The sequence below is a fragment of the Emydura macquarii genome, unplaced genomic scaffold (assembly GCF_026122565.2).
Source record: "Emydura macquarii macquarii isolate MOO-44397 ecotype Brisbane River unplaced genomic scaffold, CSIRO-AGI_Emac_v2 contig_771, whole genome shotgun sequence".
Classification (NCBI taxonomy): domain Eukaryota; kingdom Metazoa; phylum Chordata; order Testudines; family Chelidae; genus Emydura; species Emydura macquarii.
Window position 1 is genome coordinate 21226 of NW_027130908.1, and position 17848 is coordinate 39073.

The following is a 17848-nucleotide window of genomic DNA, read 5'->3' on the forward strand; positions in this document are numbered from 1 at the left end:
TTGCTCCAGACATTAAATGGGTCTTTGAAGAGTGCTTAGAGATCTAAGGATGGAACACACCCATAAGAGAGCTGGTCGTGACACACGTTCTAATATTGCAGATATATTATATTTCCTCCTGGTGTCTCTGTAGTTACTCCAACTAATTGTGGAGCATATTTTACAGATAGTCAGGGTGTAAAATTAAATACATAATTAAAGACGTGCCTGCCTTTTCATATCCATTTGGACAATGAAATATATGTGGTGGATATGATGGTGACACTTTTCACTCATCTTAGTTTTAATCGTCCTTTCTGTCATTCTGGTATAAATCAAGAATCACTAGACTGGAGTCATTGAGGCTGATTCTCCCCTCATGCACCCCGATGCAAATCAGGAGTTACACCATGGGAATGAATGAGACCAATTTTCCTCCCACCTCCACTCAGGAGTCACTCGACTAATATCACTGGTGTACAAGCAGCATGAGAATCCAGCTGTTAGTCCCTTTTCTCGCAGACCATTCTTGAAGCAATGCTGATTTTTTTGTGAGCGTTTGCAGAAGGGCTTGGCTGATAACTCAGAAACTCAACTTTTTGTTTCAATTTCACCACCTCGAGTTTAAAAGACACTCACCATTTCTGGCACTGAGGTGAGGTGTCTTGGTCTTGGAGTGGTTGATGCTTCTTCATGAAATGCTGGAAGATTTCAAACAGGTTGGTTTTCTGGCTGTATGCCTGTGAGAAAAAATCTAGCGATTGAGATGAAGTTACTGGCAATATGTGCCCTGTTTTTTTACAAAATGCCATTTATCACAGATGAACTAAGTAGCAGAGCGGAGAGGTGGTATTTATTATTAGACACGAGCCCTGGGGAGACAGACTCTAGAGAAATCTAAACGTTTTGTACACTGTATACACAGAAAAGCAACTTACTTTTAATTAAGCATATCAAAGTCAGTGGCTGAAATCTTAGATCTACTGACGTCAATGTTAAAACTCTGATTTCGTCTAGTGTGTGCATTGTATAATCCAGATTCTGGCCTCCTTACATCATATTGAATAGTTCCTTACTCTGTAAGGAGATCTGTGGATATCGGTGGGACTGTTTGTGGAATAGAAACCAATAAACATGAGTAAGGGTGGCAAAGTGAAAGCTTACTTTCTTTAATGGCAGCCAGATTCAACTCTTTCTACAACAATGTAAGTCAGCGTGTCCTAAATCCCATCATGGAGTTTAAACGCTTAGGTCCAGCCTCCTATCTCTGCTTGCAATCTACAGCCATGACAGCTCTCCTGGAGGTAGGCACCTAAGCCATTTCTCATGAGAGCAGGATGGGCGCCTTGCTATCTCCACCCAAAATAGCCCTGGGGGAAGGAGGCTTCCCTTGTAACCTTTAGGCAGGTGGTTTGAATATTCACCCTGCATCTGGGAGACCCCCTCTCCAGTTCAATTCCCAACAAGAGAGATTGAGAAAGGCTCATCTCCTGAGCAGTGTGGTCTTTATCCGGCACTATAGGACATCCCACTGGTGTAAGTAGAAGGAAAATCAGACCTACAACATGCTCATTTCGTGATTCCAACAGAGGTATCTTTCCAGTGCCCCCACTGCAGCCTGCATGTATCACAGGCAGAAGCTTATTCTTTTGTCCTCGTTGGGTGTACAACTCAGCTGACATACGTAATGAAATGTACAGCCCTCTAATTTAATAAAATTTATCATGAAACGTCTTTGAACAATGAAGATAATTTTTTAATAGAAAGTCATGGACAAAGAGGTGAAATTTGTCACATCAGGCACTAGCTACAAGTGACTAATTCAGCATGTTGTAGGGCTTCTGGAGGATTATTTCAGTGACTGTTATTAAACTGGAATCCAGCAGCAAATGGACAGTTGCAAAGCTAGAGAGCCTGATAACTTGATAGCTTTTTTTTTTATTGCAAGTTTGCCTGATAAAGGTAACGGTGTTGATGTAATATATTTAAACTTCAGTCAGGCATTTGGCTTGACCAAGCCCTGGCTGAGATGATTTAGTTGGGGTTGGTCCTGCTTTGAGCAGGGGATTGGACAAGATGACCTCCTGAGATCCCTGCCAACCCTCATCTTCTATGATTCTATGATGCTATATCACACAACGTTTTGATTAAAAGATGGAACAATATTAAATTAACATAGCAACAGATTAAATGGAATAAAAACTGGCTAACTGATAGGCCTCAAAATGAAATTGTAAATGGGAATCATGACCAAATGGGTATGTTTATCGTGGGGTCCTTCAGGGACTGGTTCATGGCCCTATGTTATTTATTATTTTTATTAAATCCCACTAAGTGCTTAAATACCTTTAAAATCTGGAATCTTTTGAATTTTCCCAGTGAGAAAATCTGGGCATCTTTAAAGTAGCCATCAGGCTGTAATAATGGCAAATAATGTTTGCAACCCAGGGGATCCACATAAATATCTTATATTTTATGTATTTATGCATTTTTAAAACTTTTTTTGCCTATATTTAAAAAAAAGTGACCATCTCTACTGCAAACACCTAAGCGCTTGAGTTACTTAGGCATGTGTGTTGTATAGTTGGGTAATTTTTTTAATTATTATTTTATTCATTTATTGCTTCATCCAGAAAATTGAAAATTCAGGGCAAATGTTTGGTTCAGGAATTGTGCAGCATCGGTCGGCAAATAGGAAAAGCCCATTTCATTCCTGTGTTAGACATTCAGTGAGTCCCTCTAGCCCAGTGGCCAGCCTGGTTCTTTGTGATGTGGTATGCCCAGGTTTAAATCCGTCCTGTGGAACACCACGTTGTGTATAGAGCTTCTTCCTGCCAGATGAGTGCTTTAACTGCTGGGCTATTTTGGAGTGTGTAGCTCTTACTTCTCCTGCTGAAGCTGTTCTGCATTGTATAAATACTTACATATGGACTGGGAAAGAGCCTCAGATTAACTCCAGAGTCTGGCGATTAAGACACTCAACTAGGACAATGGAGGTTCTTTAGAATCACAGAAGAAGGTTAGAGTTGGAAAGGACCTCAGGAGGTCATCTAGTCCAACCCCAACTAAAGCATCCCAGCCAGAGCTTTGTCAAGCCACACCTTAAAAACCTCTAAGGATGGAGAGTCCACCACCTCTCTAGCTAACCCATTCCAGTGCTTCACCACCCGCCTAAGGGAAAAGTTTTTCCTAATATCCAACTGAGACCTCCCCCACTGCAAATAGAGACCATTGCACCTAGTTCTGTCATCTACTACCACTGAGAAAAGCCTAGCACCATCCTCCCTGCAACCCCCTTTCAGGTAGTTAAAGGTTGCTATCAAATCCCCCCTCATTCATCTCTTCTGCAGACTAAACAAGCCCAGTTCCTCAGCCTCTCCTCGTAAGTCATGTGCTCCAGCCCCCTCATCATTTTTGTTGCCCTCCGCTGGACTCTCTCCAATTTGTCCACACCCTTTCTCGAGTGGGGGACCCAAAACTGGACACAGTACTGCAAATGTGGCCTCACCAATCCTGAATAGAGGGGAATAATCACTTCCCTCGATCTGCTGGCAATGCTCCTACTAATGCAGCCCAATATGCCATTAGTCTTCTTGGCAATAAGGGCTCACTCTTGACTCATATCCAGCTCATATCCAGTCAGGCATGCAGCCGGTGCAGGGCTGGGGGGGGGCTGCTTCTCCGTGCCGGTAAGCACGATGCTTGTGGGGGGAGGCTGCAGCCAGCTGGAGCAGGGTTTGGGGGCTTAGTTACAGACCCCCTGTAATATTTGGTGGCCCCCCCAAGGGAGACGTGCACCCCAGGTTGTGCTAGAGGCTTCCTATGTGACCTCAGGCAAGTCATTTAGTCTCTCTGTGACTCAGTTTCCCATCTGTACGTTGGGTTGACAGCACTTCCTTACTTCACAGGGGTGTGGTGAGGATAACTCTATTAGCAATAGTGAGGTGCTCTGATTCAATGGTAAAAGGGTGAGGGGGCAGATAAGTGCCTATGATACACAGAAAGAAGCCAAATCTAACAATCACTGGCCACTCGCGAGAACAGATTCACTGTCATAATTTATAATTGTCTCTCGAAATAAAGGGTCACTTATTCAGCTGGTATAACAGGTGTAGTGTCATTGACTTCACTGGCGCTGCAGTGATTTACATTATCTGAGGATCTATAGATGACTCGATAAACAAAATAAGGCAAAGAATATCGATCTTACAAAGTTCTGCCATATTATGCCCTGTAAAGTGCTTCTTCATTACTGACCCAGTACACTGTTAGCTTGTTAAACAAGAGATTGATCTCCCAGAGGTAACCAGACTGTATTTAGACTCCTCAGAAATAATTAACTCTTGGTCTTACTGCCAGAGAAATAAAAGGTCTTTGTTTTCCAACAGCAGAGGGGGCAGTGACATAATCTATATAGTCTGATTCTGCATAAATTAGCTGCACTCCCATATAGTAACTGAATTTTCAGGGTAAGGAGTACCTGATGTTTTTACTTGCTGTATTTGTGAGACAGAGAGAAAGAGAGTTGGGAGGAAGGGAAAGTGCGATATTACACAGAGAAAGATAGATAGATAGATAGATAGGATTTCTCTTTACAATAGATTTCCTGTGTGACCTTAGACAAGTTACAGTGACTGAGTTTCTCAGAGGTGTTTAAGAGAGTTAGGTGCCCAGATCCACTTTTGCATCTTACTCCCTTAGGCTCCTTTGAAAACCCATCCTTGATCTCTTTGTGTTTCAGTTCCATGCCTGTAAATTGGGAATGGTAATAAGCAGCCCAGTAATAATAACAAGTACGTGGGTAGCTAATACCAGATATTAACAGGGCTCTTTAATCTATCAGAGGAAGGTCGAACAGGAAGACAATATTGTCAAAAATATTCTTACTGAGGATCTGGGGAGCCCAGAAAGCAAGCCAGCAGGGTAGCATGGAGGTGGAAACCCTGTGAGGAGAGCAGCCAGGGTGCTGGGCAGCCTGGGGATCTTAGGGACCTGGGAAGACTGTCACCAGGGAGCCCTGAGACTGGGAAATTTGGAATCCCTGCTTTCCCAGCAGCCCACAGGTGGACAGCCGAGAAATGGGTTCCTGGGACACTGGGAGGCTGGATGTGGTCAAACAGGGAAAGTGAGTCCTATAATCTGGGCTTCCCATCCGCCTTCGAGCTGGGCGTTCATAGCCTCATAGACTTTAAGGTCAGAAAGGACCATTATGATCATCTAGTCTGACCTCCTGCACAACGCAGGCCACAGAACCTCACCCACCCATGCCGAAAAGCCCCCTGACCTATGATTGAGTTTTTGAAGTCCTCAAATATTGGTTTAAAGACTTCAAGGTACAGAGAATCCACCAGCAAGTGACCCTGGCCCCTCGCTGCAGAGGAAGATGAAAAACACCCAGGGCCTCTGCCAATCTGCCCTGGGGGAAAATTACTTCCCGACCCCAAATATGGCAATCAGCTAAACCCTGAGCAAGTGGGCAGGACTCACCAGCCAGACACCTGGAAAGAATTCTCTGTAGTAATTCAGACCCCATCTAACATCCCATCACAGGCCATTGGGCAGATTTACTGCTAGTAGTCAAAGATAAGTTAATTGACAAACTAGGCTGTCCCATCAGACCATCCCCTCCATAAACTTATCAAGCTCAGTCTTGAAGCCAGCTCGGTTTCTTGCCCCCACTGCTCCCCTTGGAAGGCTATTCCAGAACTTCACTCCTCTGATGGTTAGAAACCTCCATCTAATTTCAAGTCTAAACTCCCTGATGGCCAGTTTATATCCATTTGTTCTTGTGTCCACATTGGTGCTGAACTGAAATAACTCCTCTCCCTCCCTGGTATTATCCCTCTGATGTATTTATAGAGAGCAATCATATCTCTCCTTTGCCTTCTTTTGGTTAGGCTAAACAAGCCAAGCTCTTTGAGTCCCCACCTGAAGGCCCAGGCAGCCCACCAGCCAGGAAACAGGGACCCCTGAGTGTCTTTGGAGCTTCTTAGGAGCCTGGAAATATGGGATTCCTGAAAGCATTGCACCTGGGAAGCAGGGAGCTGGCCAACTGGGCTACTTGGGAGACTGGTAAGCTTTCCAGCCAGGGAATGGGAAGCACTGGGAGCTGATAAATCTGGGGAGCTTCAGATTGTAGGAAACACGTGTTCCCTGGTAGCCTGCCAGTCAGGAAGCTGATGGGCCAGTGTTGCCCGCTGGGGGTGTGGAGGCCCGGGGCCAGATTTCCTGGGGACTTTCATTTCAATTTCTCTGATGCAAAGATCAAAAATGTTTGGACAAACTCAAATCCCGCCCCATAAAAATTTACCTTTGCAGCAACCGCCTTTTCCCTGAGAACGCCATTCCATAGCAAAACTCCTGACTGACTCGGGTCATCTACGAAACGGTTAAACTATGGCCACATCTCTATCACTCTGCCATGTCAGGGTGCTGTGAAGGTTGGGTATAGAAAGCTGGCTTTAGGGGTATAACTTTGTTAGCACAGCTTCTGTGGAAGGATAATGCAACAGTGCTGCAATAGAAGTTTTCCTGGAGACTAGTAGCATATTGAACCTTTTCCCTGCACTATATTATTAGTAGTTCATCGCGATCAATCTGACTTGTTGTTTAATTGCTCTCTTTGCCAGCAGATTGCGGGAAGTGATTATTCCTCTCTATTCGGCATTGGTGAGGCTGCATTTGGAGTATTGTGTCCAGTTCTGGGCCCCGCACTACAGGAAGGATGTGGACAAGTTGGAGAGAGTCCAGCGGAGGGCAACAAAAATGGTTAGGGGGCTGGAGCACGACTTATGAGGAGAGGCTGAGGGAACTAGGCTTGTTTAGTCTGCAGAAGAGAAGAGTGAGGGGGGATTTGATAGCAGCCTTCAACTACCTGAAAGGCGGTTCCAGGGAGGATGGAGCTAGGCTGTTCTCAGTGGTGGCAGATGACAGAACAAGGAGCAATGGTCTCAAGTTGTAGTGGGGGAGGTCTAGGTTGGACATTAGGAAAAAGTTTTTCACTAGGCGGGTGGTGAAGCACTGGAATGGGTTACCTAGGGAGGTGGTGGAATCTCCATCTTTAGAGGTTTTTAAGCTGAGGCTTGACAAAGCCCTGGCTGGGATGATTTAGCTGAGGTTGGTCCTGCTTTGAACAGGGGGTTGGACTAGACACCTCCTGAGGTCCCTTCCAACTCTGATATTCTATGATTCTTGAACCTATTTCATGCTGACCCGAAGAGTGGTCAAGCAATTGACCCCACAATTTATTAGAAGGCACTGGCAGAGCTGGAGGGAATAGGACAGGACAGCAGGTGTCTGCGGGTCGGGATTGAAGCACAGCAGCAGAGCTGTGTGTGTTCTGAGTGTTAGCCCAGACATGGGATAGAAGCTGGGGCTGGAAGCCAGTTTTAGGAGGCATGGAGGAGCTCAGGACTGGGATAGCAGGACGCTGCGGGTTGGCAGAGCTGTGGGGCGGGCTGTGACAGCCAGGGGAGTATAGAGTCAGGACTGAGGGCATGTGTGCACACTTGTGAGCCCAGACATTAATAGCATTAGGTGGGGTGGGCTGTGGGTTAGGGCTGAGGGCAGAACTGGGGATCACGGGCAGAACAGCAAAGCCTGTCACCATCCAGGTGCGTTGGCTGATCCCTGTCACTGAGGCCTAGAATCCTGGAATTGTCTTTCGCTCGCTGTGCCTGGGCCGGGCTCCGGTGTGTTTACATGTCAGTTTCACAGCGTTCCCGCCTCCCCTTGCATTCCCTCACTTGGGGGGACTCTGGTGGAATTTCTGAATGAAGGGTCACTTTTCACAGCAGCCGGCATAACTGGCTTGACCCCTTTCCCTTTACATATCTTTGTCTAACTTTAATCCATGCTTCTGACTTCCTTTCCTAATCAGCCCCAATGGGACGGCTGCCGGGACCTGCTTTTCTCAGTAACGTTTCCATCTAACGGCCCTCTCTGGGATCCATTAAAAAAAGGAGTAACTTTATTTCTGCCGCTGGTCCTTAATTGCTTGAGAGGTTCGTGGCTCTCCAGGCAGTGCCTGGATCTCAGAAGAGTGTAACATTTCTCAAAGTGCAGATTAAGGCAAGTGAAATTATAACAACCTGTGTCTCCTCCTGTAAATCTCTATAGAGTCACGGGTGCTGCCTGGCTAATTGGAGAAATTACTTCTTAGTAGATACATTGCTAATGCGGATAATTTTAATGAGCACATAATGAAACAAGGATTTTTTGTATGTAATGATCAAGGCAGAGTCAATGAAATTAACATGTTTCAAATGAAATTGATCAGGGTTCCTTCTTGTTAGGTGGCTGTCACTCCAGATGTGTGATCAGATCTATAGAAACAGCTGCAGATTTAAAGTCAAGTGCCTTACACACTATGGCCAGTCTTCATTACCACCTCTTTGATTAGCCCCCAGGGAACCAAGATACTTCGAGCCTCTTCTCAGCTCCAATTCCCACCTGCTTTGACTGTGAAATTAGCTGCAAATGGAGTGAGAAGGAATATATGTCAGTTACCTAAAAGCATGATATATTTTTTAAATGAAATTTAATCTCTATGACTGTGAAATGGGAAATTTAATCTCCACGACTGAAATGTCAGCAGCCCCTGCCTATGTGAGAACATAAGAACGGCCATATTGAGTCAGATCAAAGGTCATCCCGCCCAGGTATCCTGTCTTCTGACAGTGGCCAGTGCCGGATGGATCAAGGCAATTGAACAGAACAGAGCAGTTATTGAGTGATCCATCCCTTGTTGTTCAGTCCAAGCTTCTGGCAGCCAGAAACTTAGGGACACCCAGAGCATGGGGTTGCATCCCTGACCATCTATAGTTTAGAGCTATTGATGACCCAATCCTCCATGAACATATCTAATTATTTTTTAACCGTGTTATAGTCTTGGCCTTCACAACATCCTCTGGCAAGGAGTTCCACAGGTTGACTGTGCTTTGTGTGAAGAAGCAGTTCCTTTTGTTCATTTTATACCTGCTGCCTATTCATTTCATTGGGCAACCCCTGGTAGTTGTGTTATGTAAAGGGGTAAATAACACTTCCTGATTCACTTTCTCCTCACCATTCACATCCCGCCTTGGTCATTTCTTTTCCAGGCTGAACACTCAATCCCCATCTTTTTAATTTCTCCTCATATGGATGTTGTTCCATAACTCTAAACATTTTTGTTTCCCTTCTATGTACCTTTTCCAATTCTAATGTGTCTTTTCTTAAGATGGGGTGAACAAAACTGCATGCAGTATTCAAGGAGTGGGCGTACCATGGATTTACACAGTGATATTATAATATTTACTTATTATCTGTCCCTTTCCTAGTGGTTTTGTTAGCTTTTTTGACTGCTGTTGCACATTCAGGGGATGTTTTCAGAGATCCATGATGACCCCAAAATCTCTTTCTTGAGTGGTAAACATTAATTTAGACCCCATCATTTTGTATGTAGAGTTGGGATTATGTTTTCCAATGCGCATTACTTTGCATTTATCAATACTGAATTTTATTTACCATTTTGTTACCAAGTTACCCAGTTTTGTGAGATCCCTTTGTAACTCTTTGCAATCAGCTTTGGATTTGATTATCTTGAGTAGTTTTGTATCATCTGCAAACTTTGCCACCTCATTGTCTACCCACTTTACCAGATCATTTATGAATATGTTGAACAGCACTGATCCCAGTACAGATCCCGGAGGGACCTTGCTATTTACTTCCCTTCATTGTGAAAACTGACCATTTATTCCTATCCCTTCTTTCCTGTCTTTTAATCAGTTACTGATCCAGGAGAGGACCTTGCCTCTTATCCCACAACTTCCTACTTTTCATAAGAGCCTATGGTGAGGGATCTTGTCAAAGGCTTTCTGAAAATCCAGGTATTCACTACCCATTAGATGAACCTTGTCCACATGCTTGTTGGCCCCCTCAAAGAATTATAATAGATTGGTGAGGCATGATTTCCCTTTACAAAAGCCATGTTGACTCTTCCCCCAACAAATCGTGTTCATCTATGTATCTGATAATTCTGTTCTTTACTATAGTTTCAATCAGTTTTCCTGGTACTGAAGTTAGGCTTAATGGCCTGTAATTGCCGGGATCACCTCTGGAGCCAGTTTTTAAAAATTGGTGTCATATTAGCTATCCCCCACTGAAGCAAAGCTCTGTGTAGGTCAAAAGCTTATCTCTTACACCAATAGAAGTTGGTCCAATAAATATATTACCTCACCCTCCTTCTCTTTATCATATCCTGGGACCAATACAGCTACAACGACACAGCAAATGTGCCAACTTAAGTGATAGATAGATAGATAGATAGATAGATAGATAGATGTAATAATTGAACAGGTGGGCAGAGAGATGATTAGACAGATGAATGGTGAATGGATGTCAAGGCAGATTGACAGAGATGTAGATGTTTGCAATGTTGTTGCAGCCATGTTGATCCCAGGATATTAGAGGGATAAGGTGGGTGAGGTAGTATGTTTTATTAGACCCACATCTGTTGGTGAGGGAGACAAGCTTTCACACTTAGAATCATAGAAGATGAGGGTTGGAAGGGACCTCAGGAGGTATCTAGTCCAACCCCCTGCTCAAAGCAGGACCAACCCCGACTAAATCATCCCAGCCAGGGCTTTGTCAAGCTGCACCTTAAAAAGCTCTAAAGATGGAGATTCCACCACCTCCCTAGGTAACCCATTCCAGTGCTTCAGCACCCCCCAGTGAAAACATTTTTCCTAATATCCAACCTAGACCTCCCCCACTGCAACTTGAGACCATTGCTCTTTGTTCTGTCATCTACTACCACTGAGAACAGCCTAGCTCCGTCCTCCCTGGAACCCCCCTTCAGGTAGTTGAAGGCTGCTATCAAATCCCCCCTCATTCTTCTCTTCTGCAGACTAAACAAGCCCAGTTCCCTCAGCCTCTCCTCATAAGTCTTGTGCTGCAGCCCCCTAATCATTTTTGTTGCCCTCTGCTGGACTCTCTCCAACTTGTCCACATCCTTTTTGTAATGGGGGACCCAAAACTGGACACAATACTCCAAATGTGGCATCACCAATGCCAAATAGAGGGGAATCGTATATTTTATAGATATATATTATATCGTATAGTAGCACCATGTGCATCCCTTAGCCTCCACTTCTATGTCACACCTAGTACACAGCATAGATACCCCTGTTTTCCATGGTCTTGCACCTTGTGTTGTCATTTCTATTTGTAGAAAATTAGTTCAGAGCGGTTGGGCAGATCACTATTTCCACTATTTCCTCCTCACACTAATGATGGCATCGGACGGCCACTCTACATTCACTTTTCATGATGTAAAAGCCAGCAGATGTTAAAAGCAATTAGCGAATCAACCCCAGTGATGACACTGCATTAAACTCGTGGTAATGGGGGGGAGAACAAAATATCTGGGGTCATTTTAGTCTGCATATATGTTGTGTGATCTGGAAAGCGATTTGCCGTATCCCTAAAAAGGTGTTATTTCAGATCCCCATCTGATGTAAATCAGGTTCGCTCTGTTGATGTCAATGAGGAAGATTTTGAGTAGATATAAATGTGTGTAGCTCAGTTTGAATCAATGGGGTATGACCCTCAGGTGATGTAAATAGACAGCTCAGGTGAAGTCTTTGCACTGGCAGAGGATCTGGAGGTAAACATCCAAAGGTTCTTTCATTGTTAGACTAGTGGTTCCCCAGCGTTTTTATTTTGGGTGTAACTTTATAAACCAATGAGCAATAGCGTCTCATAAATCAGGCTCATCTCCTAGCTGCCCAGTGCCCCGACGCCTGCAAGCAAATCTGTGAGTCACTAACCTAGAATACTATAAAAACACATTTGATGTCATGCCTCTTGCAGACACAGGCTCAGATCCTCCACTGGTATCAATTTGTCATCGTTCTCTTGACCTGCTGATCAACAATACGTGAGGATCTGGCCTGCACTCTCGCTATATCCAGGCCATTTAAATTTCCAGGCAACGCACAAGCCAGTGAAGTGGTGCTGGTTTAGTTCTGCTAGACCGGTGTGACTGCCCCAAATTCAGACTGATTTATTCATAGTGCAGTGAGAAGCTGTCAAGATAACACTGCTGTGCAATATTCAGTAAGGGGCAGTCACTAGACTAGACTCAAAAAGCTAAAGGACATTTAAGTTTCCATCCTTCTTGGTGGCTTTCTTATTACAATTGCACCATCTACAGGCCACGGTGTGCCTAGCACAGTACAGATGTTCTTCTCCTGAAGTCCTGTAGCACCCTAAAGACTAACAAATTTCTGCGGGCACAAGCTTGTCTACAGACTAACACGGCTACCCCTCTGGAACTTCTCCTGAAGGGTTTATTTAGGCCAGACAGAACGCTTCCTTGGCAAAATCAGGGCCATGATATGTAGGTGCAGAATGTGCTATCATTTCATCTTGAAGCAGGGCCAACCCCAACTAAATCAACCCAGGCAGGGCATTGCCAAGCTAGGCTGGAGTACACCATACAAGGTAGCATTCATAATGAAGACCAAAGAAGGGAGTAGACATCAGGGATGGGATTTTCAAAGGGGCTTAAGGGATTTAGAGGACCTGCTCTCATTGAAAGTCAGCGGGAGCTGGGAGTCAAAGGCCAGATTTCCAAAGCTGTTTAGGCACCAAAAGATGCAGCTAGGTGCTTAGTGGCATTTGCAAAACTGCCTACCCTGGTTAGGATCCCAGGAACAGTTTGGTATAGTTATTTAGAAGGCCCACTCCCACTGATTTAAAAGGGAGTTAGGAACCTAAATTCCTTTTAAAATCTGACCCCTAACTCCTAATGATTTGCAGTGGTAGTTAGACACTTAGCCTATCCCGCCCGAGATGCCACGTACTAACTGTCCATGTGCATCCTGCTGATGGCCAAGCACATTGTAGCAGAAAGTGAGGGCCTCAGACATGAGGCCTAGTATAACAGGCCAGGAATGAGGCCTGAGGCCTAAGCTAAAGTACTTAGAATCAGAGAAGATGAGGGTGGGAAGGGACCTCAGGAGGTGTCTAGTCCAACCACCTGCTCAAAGCAGGACCAACCTCAGCTAAATTATCCCAGCCAGGGTTTGTCAAGCCACAGCTTAAAAACCTCTAAAGATGGAGATTCCACCACCTCCCTATGTAACCCATCCCAGTGCTTCACCACCCTCCTAGTGAAAAAGCTTTTCCTAATGTCCAACCTAGACCTCCCCCACTGCAACTTGAGACCACTGCTCCTTGTTCTGTCATCTACTGCTAATGGTCAAGCCCCGCTGTTAGAAAGCAAAGTTAGGAGAAATCAGGCTGTGAATGCTGGCAGACTCACAGCAATGGGCAAACACACACATTCCTAAAAAAGTACTAGGTACAGAGCACCCACGCAAGCATATTCCAGAAAGGGACCAGAACATCCCAATAGCCCAAAGATAACGAGGGCTTATTGACCCTTTAGAATGATAGGATAGATGGAGATGTTTTGGCCGAACCATCCGGTACAAGCGAAAAAGTGGTATCTTACCACGTCACTACACACGTCAGAGGGCACTACACAACTTGTTTGTATCAGTGTATAAAGGAGGGTCTCAAAGGAATTGTCTTGGTCCAGCCGAGGGGGGAACGGAAAGTCCTGTCGTTTATTGCACTGGTCCATGGTAACAAGCACACATGTGTTAGTGGTTCTGTAGAGTCTGCGGGACACTAGGACCATGCTTTGTCTACAATAAACCTGGCCTGGCGTCTCCGTTACTGAAATGGATCTCTGGTCTTATTGGATAATCCACTTGTGCAGTGGTGTCTCACTGATCTGCGCAGAGCTGGATCAGCATACACCCTGAGAGCGCACACACACAGCCGACAACTGACAACACACATTACAAGCTGTTCGTGCATGTCAGCCAGGTGCTCATGGACCGTTGATCCATGGCAGGCTGGTGAGGGGCAAATTCCCATCCCAGCTTGTCATGAGCTACATATTTCTATAGACAAGACCTAACTCTCCTCAGGGCAGGTCTACACTGCAAATTTGGTGGAGATGCTGTAGGCCGATGGCAGAGAGCTTTCTGTCAGCTAAACAACGCCACTTCCTCAAGAGGCGGCAGCTATGTCAGTAGGAGAAGCTCTCCTGTGGACATAGCACTGTCTACACGGGGGGTTGGGGTGGTATAACTACATCACTCAGGGTTGGAGGGTTTTCACACCCCTGAGTGACTTAGTTATACTGCAGTAAGTGCTTAGTGTAGACCTGGGCCCAGAGCGGCCTTCCTTGGATCTGCTTTTTCCATTACTCTAGTGGCCTTTCCTTCCTGTCTGTCGGGGAACCCCCCCTTTAGATTGTGCCAATAGCCTTCTTACAGGCCTCAGGTTCTCCACCCCTAATTTGCCAATAAACAACCTCCTGGAATTACAGGGTGGGGGACTCTATCCTGGGAAGCAGCAACTCTGAAAAAGATTTGGGGGCTAGGATGGATAATCAGCTGAACGTGAGCGCCCACTGAGATGCTGTGGCTAAAAAGTTAATCCATAAAGAGGGAATTTATTTTTAATCTCGGTTTGGAACTGGTGCGACGGCTTCTGGAATACTGTGTCAGGTCCTTGTGCTCACAATTCAAGAAGCAGTTGATAAATTGGAGAAGGTATAGAGAAGAGCCACGTGAATGGCTAAAGGACTAGAAAACGTGCCTGATAATGATAGTCTCAAAGAGCTCAAACTATCTGGCTTAACAAAAAGAAGGTTAAGGGTTGACTTGATCACAGACTGAAAGATCCTACATGGGGAACAAATATTCACAACAAATTCTTAAGTCTGGCAGACAAAGCCCTAATATGATCCGATGGCAGGAAGTTGAAGCTAGGTAAATTCAATCTGGAAGTAAGGTATTCATTTTTAAATTAAGAATAATTAATCAGCGGAACAATTTAGCAAGTTCAGTGGTGAATTCACTGTCACTGCCAATTTTCAAATCAACACTGGGTATTTTTTTTCTCAATGATCTGCTCCAGGAATTATTTTGGGGATGCTCCATGGCCTGTTTTATGTGGGAGATCAGACTAGATGATTACAATCTTCCCTTCTGGCTTCAGAATCTATGAATCTATGTATGTACATATTGATGTTTTCCCCGGTTCCAGGATTGCTCTATCGCTGTATGTCTGTAAACGGTGAATAGATCAGCTGCTCGTGGATTGCACTCAGGTATATGCAGCATAAATCCTTGCTTTTCTAGGACCAATAAAATGCACAGTAGTGACTTCTTCTGTGAGCTCTTTGTCCGTGCACAGCAAGCGGGAGGGGTCAAATGAGGGCATTTCTCATTATTTCACAGTTATGGAAAATGAGGCTGAGGGATGGGTTTGAGTAACACATGGGGACTCACGCAGTGCAGGATACATTTGGGAAAGGCTGAACTACTGTGCTGGTCTCCAGCCTCCCATCACTGTACTTCAGCCAGGAGACAATCCTCACTCAGCAGAATGTGTTATATTATCTAGGGAAGTCTGAAATTCTGTTGAGATCAGGTGTCCCCAGGGTGATGGGGAGCTGACGGTGGAGTACAAAACACTTCCCCTCATCTGATCAATTTGAGCTGCAGTGCATGAACAAGGTGGGTAGGGTAAAGACAGTTGGATGGTGATCGAAAGAGATTGTAACCGATGTAGATATCTACCAACTTTGCCAGTCTTTTGTTTTGAAGTGGCAGATTCTCTTTTATACCGATAATACTTCACGCCACTCCAGCAGTGTAAGAGGTCCATAAAACGGAAATTATTCAAACTGATCACACAGACTTTAAGTCCCCTTTGACACTGCTACAGTGGTGGAAAGTGACCTTCTTGGAAATAAGAATCAAGTATGAAATCTTCCTGTAACAAATATAAGTCTAGGTGTGGGAAAAGCAAAATATACCGGCTTACAAAGCGCCATTAATCAGCAGCCAGATTGTGCATCCTCCAGAGAGAAAAAGCTTGTGTATGAAGGGAATTTATATTGGCAAGGTCCATCAACAGAGCTGGTAAGTTAGATCCACTAGCCAGATACTGCTGGAATTGTAATTCAGAGTAACTGTATAGGGAAATAGCTTCACCTTTCTTGGTAATAGGAGATACCTGAAAATACCCCCGCTGTTCCAAAAGTTTGCCTCAGTGTTTGCCCACTGTACCTGTACTGGAAGAATGGTTATAACTCATCCCTCTTTTCAATATAGTATATAGTCTAGGAGGAACAAAAGGAAATAGGGCTGAACTTAATGACTTCTGCCAATCTTACGTTAATATGATTCAGGCACAGGAAATTGAATTTTTATATTTATGAAAATCCCAAATTGTTCTATGCAAATATTTTTTGCTAAACCCTCCGTTTCATCAAAAAGAGAGTTTCCATCCAAAATGTTTAAATGGAAATGTTTTCAGGATCTCTAACAAATTCACCTCTCAAATTTACTGGTTCATTAACTTAGCTCAGATAAATAGAGAAGTGTAGATGCACATCAATATCAGAACAGCCCTACTGGATCAACCCAACGGTACAGAAGACTCTCCTGTCTTCCGACAGTGGCCAGTGTCAGATGCTTCAGAGAGAAAAAACAGAACAGGGCAATTTTGAGTGATGCATCCCTGTTCTTCAGTCCCAACTTCTGGCAGCTGGAGGTTTTGGCGTGTTTATATCTCAGATCAGGGCAAAGAAGGAGGGATCTGAACCCTTGTGTTCTCTGCCCAGTTGTCTCTCTGATTTGAACAAATCACTTCTGCTCCCTGATTTAGTTGCTCCTCTCGTACAATAGGAGTAGTGATACTTGCCTGGTCAATCATTCACCCCACTGTGGTTAAATCTGGTCTCTGTCACGCAGGTGTGTGGTGTGGTTGAATAGCCATTCTGTACACATTGCAGGTGTAAAGACCTACACAAGAATTATTATCTGTAGGAGAAGGATTTCAAACTGTGCAGCTGGGATTTTCAAACACGCATACGGGAGTTAATCACCCGACTTCCACCGAATGTTACGGAGAGCTGGGTACCTGACTCCCTTAAACCCCTTTGAAAAAATCAGGCTACAACAACAATCACCCATTTATTCTTCACGCCATAAACTGACGTCTTTCTCAGTTCAGGGGGCAATGGCCTTTGCAGAATGTGGCAAAAGTACGTGCAATAGTCGGGTGGGTTATAGGTTGTTTCTTAAGCATTTGGCATTGAATAGCGCTTGGAACATGATTCCTAAATATTGTTCTGGTCTAGTCTAGATTGTAAGCTTTGAGTGAGGCTGACTCCAGGGGAGGTGAGTGGAAGAGGGGGAATTGTACATCTGCGCTGTACATCTGGGAAGCTGCATCTTTGTTGTTTGTTCTACTGGCTTGTCTGTCTTGTAGTTTAGATTGTAAGCTCTTTGGAGTAGGGACGGCTTCTATGCTACATTTTTCCAGTGCTTAGTACAAACTGTTTCCCAACCATAGGTGGGACCTTAAGATTCTACCAGAAGACACACAAGAAAGAATAAATAGAAATGTTAGTTTCCAGTGTAGTTTCCACGTTGCTGAGAATTTGGGGTATGCTTTTAAAATGGACTAAGTGGCGCTGGCCAAAAACCAAGATTTCCATTTTGTGGAAAATGCCCCGGCTTCACGCTTTGTTTTTATTCCAATATGGAACAATAACGAGTCCCCTACCTCTCAAATAAGTGCCCCCACCCCTGGGCTAAAGAGCTGCTATTTTCCAGGTTTTTGGTTTAATCAGATATTCCATGTTGGATCTGAGACACCACCCTGATGAGATTTTCAGCTAAACCTAGCGTCTTTCTGTGAAATAGTTCAATTTTAACACAACCGTATTTTTCCAAAAGAAGCAGTTTTGTTGATCTTTTTTTGATCAGTTCTAGGTCTAAGGAACACTAGCCCC